Genomic DNA, 14,675 nt, shown 5'->3' with positions numbered 1-14,675 from the left:
CATTGACAACTTATACCACTATCCTTGCTGAGTGTCCCAGGCTTTGCCGAGTGCAAAATATCGGGCACTCGGCAAAGAAAAACACACGGTGAACTCCACCTTTGCCGAGTGCCAGGCACTAGGCAAAGAAAAACACTCGGTAAAGAATATTTTGCCTAGTGTCGAGCACTCGGCAAAGGAAGACACTCGGCAAACGAGCGCCAGGCAATTAACGGCGTGAGTCTTTGCCGAGTGCCTAGTCGAAGACACTCGGCAAAGAGGAGTTTTGCCGAGTGCCTAGGCAAGACACTTGGCAAAATATACATATTTTTTTCTTTATTTTGTCCAAAATTTTTTCTATTGTCATCCTACGTTCTCCTCAACAACATATGTAATTTAGGTTCATTTATCGAAGTGTCTGCTATATTTCGTCAATTTATTTTATTTTATTGAATTTTTTGAATAATTTAAATTTGAACTGCGTGGTCATTCGAATAGTGGAAAAAATGAATGAAAAATTGTTATTCATGTTAATGAGCATGCTTTGAGGCCTTATCGAAGAAAGAACCAGAAATTTCAAACCTACTATTCACAAAACATGGCGACTAAATTGTGTTCAAGTCGTGTTTAAATTGTATAAAAGGCAAATTTGATCGGAAAATTATAAAACTTGTCGAGATGTCATGTTATCATGTGAGGATACTGTGATAAAATTTTTATAAGATTTCGCAAAAGTTTGACATCTATGATGCTTAACACCTAATCGGGCTTCACATAAAATCATACATCTCTTTGTTTCAATTTGTAAGCATCGTACGTTGTAACTTTCACAAAACCTCATCAGATTTTTATCACAGCTTTCCCATGTGATATCATTACATCTTGACAAGTTTCATAATTTTCGGACCATATTTGCTTTTTATACATTTTAAAAACAACTAAACAAGAAGTTCGTTGTCATGTTTCGTGGACAACAAATTTGAAATTTCTGGTTTTTTTCTCGATAAGGTCTCAACGCATGCTTCAATAATGTGAATATCATTTTTTTCATTCATTGTTTTCCATTATTCGTGTGACTTGTAGTTCAAATTTCAATAATTACAAGATATTCAATAAAATGAAATAAATTGATGAAATATAGCAAACACTTGGATTAATGGGTACAAATTGCACGTACTGTTGCATATAATGTAAGTATCACAACAAAAAAGTTCGGTGCCAAATAGTGAAAAAAATGAAAATTGTTTGCCGAGTGCACGGAAAAGAATGTGAATATTTAAAAAAAAATGGATTTCTTTGCTGAATGCCTTATATGGGTACTCGGCAAAGAGGATATATGTAACCAGCTCCTGCTAGCGCCCGTTACCCACACGCTCGCTCACTCATTCAGACGCCGCGCCCGCGCCGCCGCCGCGCCGGCCGCCGTAGGTATCTTGCATCTTGGAAGATTGTCCTAATGCCAAAAATTGTTGCTTGACATGCAGAGTCCTCTGCATTGGCTTAGCTAGCTGTTGATTATTTTGTTGAACATATATTTTGTTGTCGATCTATAGTTTATCTCTCCTAACAGACATGTCCGTTTACATTTTCATATTGACATGAATACACCCCAAAGTAATCTTTGGACTGCTACTGACGTCAAAGCCTCAATAATATGCGAATATTATTGCTTTCTCTACTAGACTTCATGTCTATGATGATATAACTAAAGTAGACAAAGAAAATTGCCTAGCTAGTCATTTTCACAAGAAACTATCCAAACAAATTATGTAGTAAATCAACATCGTATAGAAACTCAGATTGCCTAGCTAGTCATTTTCACAAGAATAATTAATTAATTAGACAAATTAAAATATCATATTTCGTGTACTTGTATCTTGAAACATAAAACATTATCACACGGCAAAAACAAGGTATGGCCGTAGTCTACTCCTCTTAATGCTCAATATCGATCAGTTTAGTTCTGTACTTATCCTATGGCGCTGCTATGGATGAGCATTAAGTAATGAGCATTTGATGGTAGAGGAATGTAGAAAAAGAGGGAGCTCTTGTTCAGCAGCAGGAGTAAGCAAGTGGCCTGCACAGTCACACATCCGCATAGCAAATAGCAAGTTTGGTTGCTTGAAGATCGATTGACTTCGCCACACCTTAGTTTTTATCCGTCCTCCGCCACTGGTTCCAGAGCAAGTTAGTATCAGACAAGTTACCGGTAAGCATATAATAGCTAGTGTCAGCTCTGCTTTGGCCTTACATCATAACAGTAGCGTAGATGTATTGGAAGCATGTTTGGCTTTTGTCCGTCTTTGTCCAAATGGAGATAACTGCTATTTGCCTTTGCAGATGTTTTTTTGCATATTCAGTCTAGGTACATCTTAGCCACTGTAATTTGTACGTAATATCAAGAAAGTACAGAACTAACTCATATTCTAATTTTTACAGAATATAAAGCATACTGAATTAACCCATATTTGCAAAATAAAGTGGTCAGGATTAACTTAGTATGAAAGGTCTGTTTTCCTTGCAGATGGTCCTTCCTGTTGCTGTTGAAGACGTAAAGCGAGAAGTTAAAATATTGAAGGCCTTACAAGGGCATGAAAATGTTGTACATTTTTACAATGCATTTGAAGATGACAACTTTGTGTATATAGTCATGGAGTAAGTTTTGGAAAATCTCTCAAATGCTTTTGGAATCTTTGAAGCTTCCTTTGCACTACAAGGCCTGTGTGAACTCCGAATGGTCATGGATTCTATTCTATTAGAGCCCCAATCAGACATGAAGTAGAGTGGGACACAGAGTTCACTTATGTTAGAAACTTTTCCCATCACTTATATGGAGGAGTTGAGCTAAGTGGGGCTGGGGGGTAGTTGGGGGTTTAATGACATGAATCAATGACATTATATTCAAACTAGCATAATTTTTCCCATCACTTAAAAGGCACTCGGCAAAGATCCTACTCTTTGCCGAGTGCCACGTCCCAGGCACTCGACAAAGAGCCGCGTCTTTGCCGAGTGCCAACTCAAGGGCACTCGGCAAAGACGCCGTCACGGCCCCAAACGCCGTCACGGCCCCAAACGCCGTCACGGCTACTTTTCTTTGCTGAGTGCCGTCCCTGGCACTCGGCAAAGCTTTTACCAAGTGCCCGATAAAAGGCACTCAGCAAAGACGTCTTTGCCGACATAATCGCTGCCGAGTGTCCTTTGCCGAGTGTTACACTCGGCAAAGCCTTTGCCGAGTGTAACCGGGGCTTTGCCAAGTGTCCCAGACACTCGGCAAAGGACCTGAATCCGGTAGTGCATGCTTGTACGCCACCGGCCGAGCCACACACAACATATACGGAGTACAAAAGCTAAGCACATGCATGATTGAACGCATATGGCTTTAATGTTAAAGTACATACTAGACAATGAGATCAAACGGAAGGTGATTAGTTAGAGCTTTACTAAATTTTGAATAATGGCCCATCCAGGCCAATGTGTACGCACCTCTCTTGTTTACTTGCCAAACACAAGGTATAGGATCAAAATGACGATTAAATAGGGGTTTGTATATAAGCCTCTAAATTTTCAGGGCCCATGTTGCCATTTTGCCCTTAAACACGACAATACTGAAACAAACGAACAAGGCCGAATGGACGCTAGTTGATCCTCTGTGCTCCCACCTATCAAACAACAGCAAATAAGCAAATGACAATAAACCGAAGAAATGACATCTGAGAAATCTGAGCCCGCAAAATTAAACTTGTGGTTTGATCTCTGGAAAGTTTGAGCAAACACCAAAGAGACAAAGCTGCTGGCAAGTGCCGGCGATTAGACGGTGAGGACGTCAATATGGCCGTTGGCCAGCTTTCACTCAAGAACAGAAGCCAACAAACTTCAAGAATAGAAACCTTCTTATATAAAAACGACCGTGATACTGTAGTCGCAAACAATTCCCTTCCTTAATCACCAATAGATAGATGGTTCTCTTATGACTTATGCAACCATTATACATTTGTGATGCCTTCATCATAGTCAGGTTCTATTTACCATATGTGTGATATCATATCACGGGCCGTCAATACTAATCCGTATGTGGTTTGTTGACATTAAGGAGGAAGCATGCAAAAATTAAAGATATAAGAAGGCTGTGACGGAAAAGATACGATGAAATCTTTTTTTCTTAGACAAATAAAGTGGATTGGTGAAAATAGTAAAATTGACTTTTTCCATATTGATACAAAATAAGTATCATTAGATTCATCATGAAGTATATTTTTGTAGTATACTTATTTAGTATCATAGACACCAATACTTTTCCTATAAACTCAGTCAAATTTAAAATGGAACGAGAGCCATCCAATTATCAAAACCAGACAAGTTTGATCTTTTAGGTGGTTTTATTTTTCTAAAAAGAATAAATTTTTTTGGTTAAATCTAAAAAATAAAGTGCGAAGAGTGGACAAGCAGCCATTCAGAAGGCTGCAAACTACCGACATGGAAAGGGCAGCTATTGAGCAGGGCAGGCAGGTTGACTTTGGTGAATACAGTTCTTGCATACCTCGGTGACAATCTATATACTCAATCTATATACTCTAAGGTCATTTTGGTAAAGCTAGATACACAGATAGAAAGATGACATATATGTTTGGTGACTGGAGCGTCAGTGTTTAACCTCCAAACCCACCGAGGGATACCCCAAGGTGGTAGATTGTACGTACGGTGCCGCCGAGATCAGAAACTTGAAGGTGAAAGGAATACAAAACTTTAGACAGGTTTGGGCTGCAGAATGCGTAATACCCTACGTCCTATGTGGTAGTTTGTATTGCCTTAGATGATGTGTTGTTGTTTGGAGGAGGTCCCTGCCCGCCCTTATATAGTCTGGCGGGATAGGGTTACATGAAAATCCTAACCCAATATTAGCTAAGGAGTCCTACCTGAATACTTCTCGGGTAGTTTCCTTCTGTTCCGACTAGTCCTACTCCTGTACGAGTAGTCACAACAAATGTGGGGGTGTGGGCGATGTCCCAACCCTTATCCTAGAGTATATACGCCATGTGTGTAGTCCCGTGGTTCCGGATTTGACAAGCCCCCGAGCTCTTCGTAGCCGAGTACTACAGACTCCCGAGTACTTCTGATGGCGTCTTCGAGTTCTTCCAAACTTCATCTCGAAGATGTCTTCCGAGTACTTCCTTGGCTGCATCGAGGCTGTGAGGTGCTCCCCAAGTAGTTTTCAAGTGTTCTTTTATATGGGTGCGATGAAACTCGCACTCCATATGGAGTAGCCCCCGAGCCTTAGGTTGAATCGAAAAATCAGGCTGAGGGTCAAATTAGTCATCAATCTTTTGTTCTTATCTTCTAAAATTTAAAAAATAAGTTATCGATGACACGTGTCCTGCACCCCCAAGCCTTGAATCCAAATCCCAAGATTTGGAAAAAAGGATCCAAAGAGTCGTGGCATGCATTGTGTAAAAATTAAGAATTTAACTTGATGGTTAAAATAGGCAAATTGGTTCAAAAATTTGAAAATCTCTTTTTTCGGAATGAGATCTCCGAAAAAATAGTTAAACAAATAATTCCCCCAAAGGAGTCCTAAATTACCGTTCAAATCCAATATTATCCCTGATTTAATGGCTACATTAGACCTCCGGGTTGAAAATTTAAAAAACCGCTTATTTCGGAATAAAATCTCTAAAATAATAGTTAAACAATTATCTTCCCAAGATAAATCCTCAAAAATCTCTTAAATCGGGTTCTTTTACAATTCTTCCAAGTAGTTTTACTTCGCCCAACCCTCGAGCATACAAGCCAGGTGAGCCGTAGCAGCCATATCGAGTAGTTGTTGAGACCCAGCCCCTAAGCCAGGAAGCCGGAGGAGTCGCTGAAAGCACGCCGAGCGTCCTGTCGCGTCCAACCCCCGAGCATGAGAGCCAGACGAGTCACGCGAGATACGCCGGGTTATTTGTTGCGCCCAGACCCAGAGCACGGGAGCTAGACGAGTCGCCGAAGGTTTGCTGAGTGCCTTATCGCGCCCAGCCCCCGAGCATGGGAACTAGACGAGCCACCGAAGCTACACCGAGTAGTCGGCGGAGCCAACCCCCGATCCTGGGGATCGACCAAGTCGTCATTTAATGTTGAATTGATTGGCAGGCGATTGTCGACAAAGCCGCAGTAGTCGCCGATGGAGCTGCGACGGTTTGTTGATGAAGCCGACTAGTCGAAACTTGTCCCCGACTAGTTGTTGCCGATGTGAGGCCCATCCTCGACTAGTTTCTAGTCGAAACGAGTAGTTGAAGTAGTCGCCGGAGAGTTGATGGGGCCGGGCGTTGGTGTAGTAGTGCTCGCGTACATCTTTTGTGAACTTTGATCGAAGAATCTTGAGTCCTGAAGCTTCATGGTTGCCCTCGCGTGCGTGTAGTAGCTAGTTGAATTTTCTACCACACAAGCATGCAGCGAGCCGATGCTGTGCTCCATCTTGAGCATGTGCTATTTCAACTTGGCTTCACACGCAGAGGTTTGCTTTGGTTCATGAGCTAGGTAGCTTGTAAGCCAGTTATGCGGCATCCGATTTGTGCAGCATCCAGCCCTCGAGCTTGTAAGCTAGACAAGCTATAGAAACCATATCGAGTAGTTATTGGCGTCCAGCCTCCGAGCCTGGTAACTATTGGCGCTGCCGAAAGCACACTGAGTGCCTTGTTACGCCCAACCCCCGAGCATGGGAGCTAGACGAGCTGTCGAAAGTACGCTGGAAGTATGAGAGCGAGGTCTCTTCAATAGACTACGCGTAGTACTAGTCGTGAACTAGTAAACGCAGTGTCACTAGAAGTATGAGAGCGAGGCCCCTTCAGTAGACTGTGCGTAGTACTAGTCAGAAACTAGTAAACGCAGCGTCACTGGAAGTACGGAGCGAGGCCCCTTCAGTAGACTATGCGTAGTACTAGTTGTGAACTAATAAATGCAGCATCGTAGTACTATTTGTGAACTAGTAAATGCAGCATCACTGGAAGTATGGGAGCGAGGCCCCTTTAGTAGACTACGCGTAGTACTAGTCGGAAACTAGTAAACATAGCATCACTGAAAATACGGGAGCGAGGCTCCTTAATTCAGTAGACTATGCATAGTACTAGTCGTGAATTAGTAAACGCAACATCACTGGAACTACGGGAGCCAGGCTCCTTCAGTAGACTACGTGTAGTACTAGTTCGGAAACTAGTAAACTCAGCGTCACTGGCAATATAGGAACGAGGCCCCTTCAGTAGACTATGCGTAGTACTAGTCATGAACTAGTAAATGCAGCATCACTAGAAGTACGGAGCGAGGTCCCTTCAGTAGACTACGCGTACTACTAGTCGGAAACAAGTAAATGCAGCATCACTAGAAATACGGGAGCGAGGCCCCTTCAGTAGGCAATGCGCAGTACTAGCCGGGAAATAGTAAACGCAGTGTTACAGGAAGTATTAGATTGGAAGTATTAGATAGCTAAGTAGATGCTTTATTTGGCTAATTAACAGGTTCCATCAATCATTGCCAAACGAGGCGACCACTTTTGGTAGTTCGCATGGCTCGGCTGTGACATGGTTCCTTGAGCTTAGCCTTGAAAAGGTTGGATCATTTTCTCCTTTTCCGAGCCCATCCCTACCCGGCCCTATCCTCAGCGCCCGAGCGTTGGTAAAAAAGGCTCGTGAGGTGAGAGAAAAGTGACAAGAGACCGGCTGGAAAAAATTGCGCTAATTGGATTGAAAATTCATTGGGTGAATATAGCGAGGAAATCATTATTAACCCGATAGATAATAACATAGATGGCTACCCTAATTAAGTGGTAAAAAAGTGTGCTTTTAGGTTTAAAAACCCCTTGTTTCAAGATAAAGTCCCAAAACAAAGATTGAGTAACCGAAACACCTAAAAGACCCTTAGAAAACCTCCTTGAATCGGGTACTAATCTATGAATAAATCATTATTCGGGCAGTCCTGTCGCCTTTCTTCGCAGTCTTCATTGAATGGTGGGGCTCCCAAGGCCCTTCGGAGGGTTTGGCATTCGAAAGTGGAATGCTTGCTCTTTGGGTTCCATGGGCATAGCTTGTGGAGAGCCTCCTCAAAGCGTTCCTTCGAGCTGACGGTTTTCTTCCTTCGGGTTGGCTGTTCCCCAGCTTCTAGCTTGCGCTTCTGAGTTGTTTCCAGATAGTTGAGGGGAATATGATAGTTGGTGGGGCTGTAGGCCTCCACCTCGTCACGCTTCTGCTGCCTGGTAGTTGGTGGGGCTGTAGGCCTCCACCTCGTCACGCTTCTAGTGCCTGGCGATGATGACGTTGTGGGCGTCCTGGGCGATGTTGATGATAGTGTGGAGGTCACTCGTGGAGGAGTCATAGAGGTTGCCTTGCCCTTGCTGGTGCTGCTCGACTATGTGGTGCCTACGTTCGGCACGCTTTGCATTCCTGAGCTTGTGATGTTACTTCTGAGCGTCGTCTCCATCTTCTATCATGATGGTGTTTGTAACGTCGAAACTCATTGTCGCGTCCACACTTTGATTGAGCGAATCAGAGATGTAGTCGTCATTGTATTCTTCTAACTGGACATGCTCTGGGCCTTCACTATCTTTGTCGAAGTGAATCATGAATACGTCATAATCTGGTGCGAAGCGTTTGGTACTCGCAGCTGGACCCTTTTCATCCTCGGAAGAAGCAAGAGCTCTGCCTTCTTGGAACGGGAGTTCGCCAGAGTCGATAATGGATTGTGGTGGGCTTGATTCGAGAAATTTGGAGGGCTTTATGCCCTTCCAATGTTCAAGCCTGCCCGACCGAGTTGATCCTCTTGCCAGACTTTAGCAGCTGCCTATTATAGGTGTTGTGTGAGTAACCGAATCTGAGTGGTTGTCGTAAGCGGTAGCCCCCGACGTGCGTTGGCTTCTTCTTCTCCGAGTTGCAGTAGGTGATCGTAGTCCTCTTCCAATGCGGAGAGGGTCTTGGGCAGGACCGTCTCAGACCGAATTGGACTTGGTCTAGGGGTTTTGAGTTTGCCGATGAAGTCATCGAAGTCGCAATCGAATGCCTTCGGCTCCCTAGGCTTGATGCACTGAAGGGTGGTTTCTGCAAGATTGATGCAATCTATGACACCTTGGTCGACTCAGTTGATGCCAGAGAAGATGTCGCCGGTGGCGACAGGAGGATGGTGAGGAGTCTCAGGGAAGTTCCGTGTTGAGGATGTCAGGTTAGGCTGATGGAGAGCGGCTTCCATGAGCTTGATGGATCCAGCAATGTCGTCGTCCACCTGATCTATCCTGGCGATTAGATCGTCAGAACTGATCGATGGGCGAGAGTTTGCCTTGATATGACTTGTGTAGCTTCCAATTAGATCGGAAAGTTTGATCCCGCTGAGATCGTCGGCAAGATTGTCGATGTCGCAGCTGGATGTCAGAGCATATGCCTCCAACTTCTTGGGGTTGGCCAGGTGGTTGTTGAAAGCACCTGAGCTGTTGGCGATGCAGACCCAGGAGCCGAAGGTGAATGTGGTGCCCTCGTCGAGCTCAGCGCTGGTTAAGTTGAAAGATGACATCAAGTTCTCCGGTGGATGCTCGATGGACACCGCTATCTGGAGCTCCAGTTTAACCTCTAAGCCCACCGAGAGATACCCTCGAGCTGGTAGATTGTAGGTAGTGTGTCGCCGAGATCAGGAACTCGAAGGTGCAAGGAATACGAAACTTTAGACAGGTTCGGGCCGCAGTATGTGTAATACCCTACGTCTTGTGTGGTGCTTTGTATTGCCTTAGATGATCTGTTGTTGTTTGGAGGGGGTCCCTGCCCACCTTTATATAGTCTGGGACGACAGGGTTACATGAAAATCCTAACCTGATATTAGATTAGGAGTTCTACCCAAGTACCTGATATTAGCTTAGGAGTTCTACCCGAGTACTACTCGGGTAGTTTCCTTCTGTTCCGACTAGTCCTACTCATATACGGGTAGTCATAATAGATGCGGGGTGTGGGTCATATCCCAACTCTTATCCTAGAGTATCTACACCATGTGCACAGTTCCATAGCTTTAGGTCTTACGTAGAGGGACCATCAAGCTAGATACTTGGAGCTAGTAAGTACTAAAGTGGTGGAGGACGGGAAAAAGTTGAGGTATGGCCAAGTCAAAGAGCCCAAAGCTACTGCCCTCCGTGCGGCGTTGCCCGCCGGCCGCTGCCGCCACAGCTGGAGAAAGGCACATCAGTGCCGGTCACAGGAAGCTTTAGTGCCGGTCCCTGTGATCGGCACTAAATGGCCGGCACTAACATGACAGTCGTTAGTGCCGGCTACATTGACCGGCACTAAAGGGCGAGTGTTAGTGCCGGTCCGAAATACCAGCCGACACTAACGTGCCCGACCCCGCCCGGCTCCTGGCAGCAAGGTTAGTGCCGGCTGGTATAACTGGCCGGCACTAAATCTTTTTCCCTATTTATCTTTTGTTTTTTATTTTTATACATATGGCTATGCGTATTTCTACCATATGCGACTACATAATCGTACTTTTTGCATTGCACAGTAATATTAGGACAGCATATTACACTAATATTATATATATATTCATCATGTATGGAACACATAGGAGTTCAAAAGTACTTGAGATATTACAAATTATTAAGAACATCAACTATAGTAATTTATCAGCTTCCCCGTCGTCGGATCTTTTTTGGCGACGCTTGTACGGACATCGCCATAAAATTCGCCCTTAGGATTTATGACTTCATCGAGCAGGAATCCGCATATAGCTTCTTGAATTGCCCTGATCCGAGCCATTTCAATGGGTTCTTCTTTCATTCGCCAATGCTGTCACATTTTTCGATAAAAATATGAGAATAAAAGATAATGAATTAAAATGATGAGCAGATGTGATTGTGCTCACGTACATTGAATGCCTCCACTGTCATTTGCTCTTTTTCACTTGCAAAAGAGTTGATCCACTCGCATACGTAGTATCCACATAAGTTGTTTCCTTGTTCCTGTCTCCAACACTATGGACAAATGTGGGTTAAGATATAGAATTTTTCTGATGTTTATTGCGAATGACATAAGTAGCGAGAGTATATTCATACCGGAAAATCAGTCACCCAACAAAGAGGCTCGATTTCACCTATGGGCAAGCCTATGTGTTTGCGGAGGTAGCGACGCCATGTAGTATTTACCACCTCAATGAGATCTTGGTACTTTGATTTATCTTGCCTTAACGAGTCGCACACCAAGACCTTGTGCTCATCAATCCGAATACAAAGAATATCCAATGAAAGCTGTGCATATACATACGCATAACCAATTAATGTTGATTATAATAGTTATTAAATAGTATTATTAATACGAAGGGATTGAAAAAAAGAGGCTAACAAAGAACGACTCACTGATGGTTGTATGGCAAGAGAATGAAGGGACACATGCTATTCTTACGCAACCCCCTGTATATAACATTGACTATTTCTTCAGGCTTTTGCTCTACCGATTTCTCGTGTATAATATCGGGGTCGAAGAACCCGACGTTATGGAAGTTCTTCTTTCGGCAAATTTGAATTTTTGACCTACGGGGCACAAGAAAAACGGGGATCAGTCAACACACAAGGCTAAAAATAATGAAACGAGAGACAATACTCACATGCACCATACACTCACAAGAGACTTGTGAAGGGCATCTTGATGGTATAAATCGTAAAGTGTTTCAAACTCGATATATACATCATTTGCCCCCCGCTAGAAATGCTCATCTTTAATCCGAGCTGGGAACTTCTCTAATTCATTAGCTTTAGATTGCACGGCATACCATTTGTGTAACTCGGCCATTCTCATTGGTAGGAATGGTAGCAACTCTGGCCATATCAAAGGTTCACCAAGTACAAACTTTTTCTTGCCGCGGGCATTCTGTAGGGCCTCCCCAATCAACTGAACCCTTGTTAGATCAGTTTGCAATATCATCACAGCCATGGTCAACGGATCTCTTGATTCATCAGGACATTCTTCACGTGGCACTATCAACGGAGGGATCGATTGTTTAGACTGCTCTCCGAGCTGGGGAACGGTCTTTGCATTGATCCGTCGATTCTAGGGGTTGTTGTAGCACTTTCTGATCTGCCGATCATAATCCAACTCCCTTTCTTTCTCCTTGGTGGGATCTTTAATGAAGTGTTTAATGAAGTGTGCCTTCGCAACCGGATCTATTTCTGGCTTCTTGTTCGCAGCCTCCCTCAGTAGCTTGCGCTTCAGCAAGAAGGTTTGAAACGATTCTTCTGCCTCTTTCTCTTCTGGAGCCTTCGCTTTCTTCTTTCTTTGCTGCTTATGAGATGGCTGGACCGAAGGTATCGTGTATGCCTTCTGTCGCTGACTCTGATTCTGTTGTGCGGCTGGTGATGATGCCGAAATTGGCTCGCTTTGTGCGGCTGGTGATGGCGGATCCATGCTGGGGTCCCGTGCAGGCGGTGGAGAAGGTGGGCCAACACTAGGATTCCTGTCAGCTGGCGTTGGTGATCTTTGCCTTGAGCACCGAGCGGAATCTGTGGCTGCTTGCACCAATCTTATGTCGCGCTTTGGCCACGCAATCCATATGTACGGCATGTTGTAGTTCTGTTTCTTCAGGACCTATAGGGATCGGGAGGTCCAAGTCTTCCCAGCGTTCTTCAGTAATTCGGTCAACAAAGACTCTGGCGAATCCTTCAGGAATTGGCTGGCAATGTATTGTCCTGCCTTCTTCTTGGACTTCCGCATAACCCTCAGCACAAACTTTGAGCTTTTTCCCATAAAGAACCAGAAGCTCACATTGGGTCCTAACGGGGATGTCGTCGATGGGGTCCCTCATCCTGTCGGCACCCAAATTAGGGGGCTCTGTGGAAGCAACACTGCTACGACGCTGAGAAGGGGTGCTGAACTCCACATTGGCAGCTGGTTGGTCCGAGCGTTGCCCAACTGCTGCCTCAAGTGACATTATCCGGTTTTCTAGGCTACAGATCTTCTCTGCCACTACTGCCTTACTTCTGCATCGGCTTTGGTAGGTTTCGAGATCTCCGGAAAAGCCATATTTCCATGGAACTACGCCCACGCCTCGGGTCCGTCCAGTGTGTTCCGCATTCCCAAGAGCATAAGTCAGCTCGTCATTCTCTCTGTTGGGCTGGAAGGTTCCTTCTTCTGTACGCCTCATTGCGTCGTCAAGTCTTTGGGCAGCCTCTCTTAGTACGTCGCTAGTCACAAACATTCCAGTGTCGGGGTCTAGTGTGCCTCCATGAGCATAGAAGTAATACCTTGCTCGTTTGGGCCAACTCAAGGTCTGCGGTACGATTCCTTTTGCAATTAAATTATTTTCCATCTTTTCCCATTTCGGAACAGCAACCGTATAACCTCCAGGCTCAAGTCTATGGAAGTTTGTCTTTTTGCTAGCATTCATTTTGCTTTGAATCAAGGCTGCCATGCTATCAGCACTGTGCTTGTAATTCACGAATTCATTCCACCACTCTCGTTGCTTCTTCCAGACTTTATCAAAATCTGGTGTGAGGCCCTTGTTGACAAAGTTTGCCACCAATTTTTTCTTGAACGAGCCGAACTGAATTGCCATCTTCTTAAATGCCCATCCCTTTACTTTGTCAGCTTTGCCTGGGGGAAAGTTGAAGTGCAACGACACCTCTTTCCATAACAAATCTTTCTCTGAATCTGGCACGATATCTTCAGGTCAATCAGAGACTTTATTTCTCTTCCAAAGATTGTACTTTATGGGGACGTTCTCCCTAACAAGATATCCCAATTGATTTACAAAGGTCGTCTTAATTTGACCAGGGGCTAGTGGCTCGCCGGTTGCTTCGTTGATCTCCGTGATGGTCGTACATCCTACCATCTTCCTCTTGGAGCTACGTTTCCGTTTAGGCTTCGTCGATCCTGATGCCTGAAAGAATCGCAAATTTATCAAGCGGGTTGCTAGCAACTAGTGGACGTCGCGGCAGGTACTGACAAAACGTTTATCCTGATGCCTGAAAGAATCACTAAACTTTCATACCTCGGCTTCCTCGACATTTTCTTCTTCCTCCCCACTAATATCTTGCTCCTCGTCACCATGATAATGCAAGTTTAAAAATTGGCTGCCATTGTTCTCATCTCATGAAACTCTGGAGCTATGTGCCCAGTACTACCACAAATGAGCTCGTGCATTAACTCGTCTAGGTGGTCCGTAGGATCCATTTCCACTACCCGAAATAATAAAAAAACATTAAGTATTTTCTAGTACTAATAAAATGTATGTATTTGCAAAAATATTGTACACATGTGAGGACGCCGAGCAGTGGCGCGAGGACCTTGAGGCGGCAGGGGCAGCCGGGCGGCCGGGCTGCGCGGAACGGGCCGCGCGCGAGGACGACGAGGTGCGCGGCGGCTGGAGCTTCCGGCGGCGGCAGCAATGGCGCGAGGACCTCGAGGCGGCAGGGGCAGCGGGGCGGCCGGGCTCCGGGGAACGGGCCGCGCGCGAGGACGACGAGGTGCGTGGCGGCTGAAGCTTCGGGCGGCGGCAGCAATGGCGCGAGGACGCGGAGCAGTGGCGCGAGGACCCCGAGGCGGCAGGGGCAGCCGGGCGGCTAGGTTGCGCGGAACGGGCCGCGTGCGAGGACGACGAGGTGCGCGGCGGCCGGAGCTTCGGGCGGCGGCAGCAATGGCGCGAGGACGTCGGGGCGGCGGGTAAGTTGGGGGCGACGTCGATCTGAATTGGGCGAAGGGGCTAATTTGTTG

This window comes from Panicum hallii, chromosome 4 (assembly GCF_002211085.1).
Source record: "Panicum hallii strain FIL2 chromosome 4, PHallii_v3.1, whole genome shotgun sequence".
NCBI lineage: Eukaryota > Viridiplantae > Streptophyta > Magnoliopsida > Poales > Poaceae > Panicum > Panicum hallii.
This window is presented reverse-complemented; position numbering follows the sequence as displayed.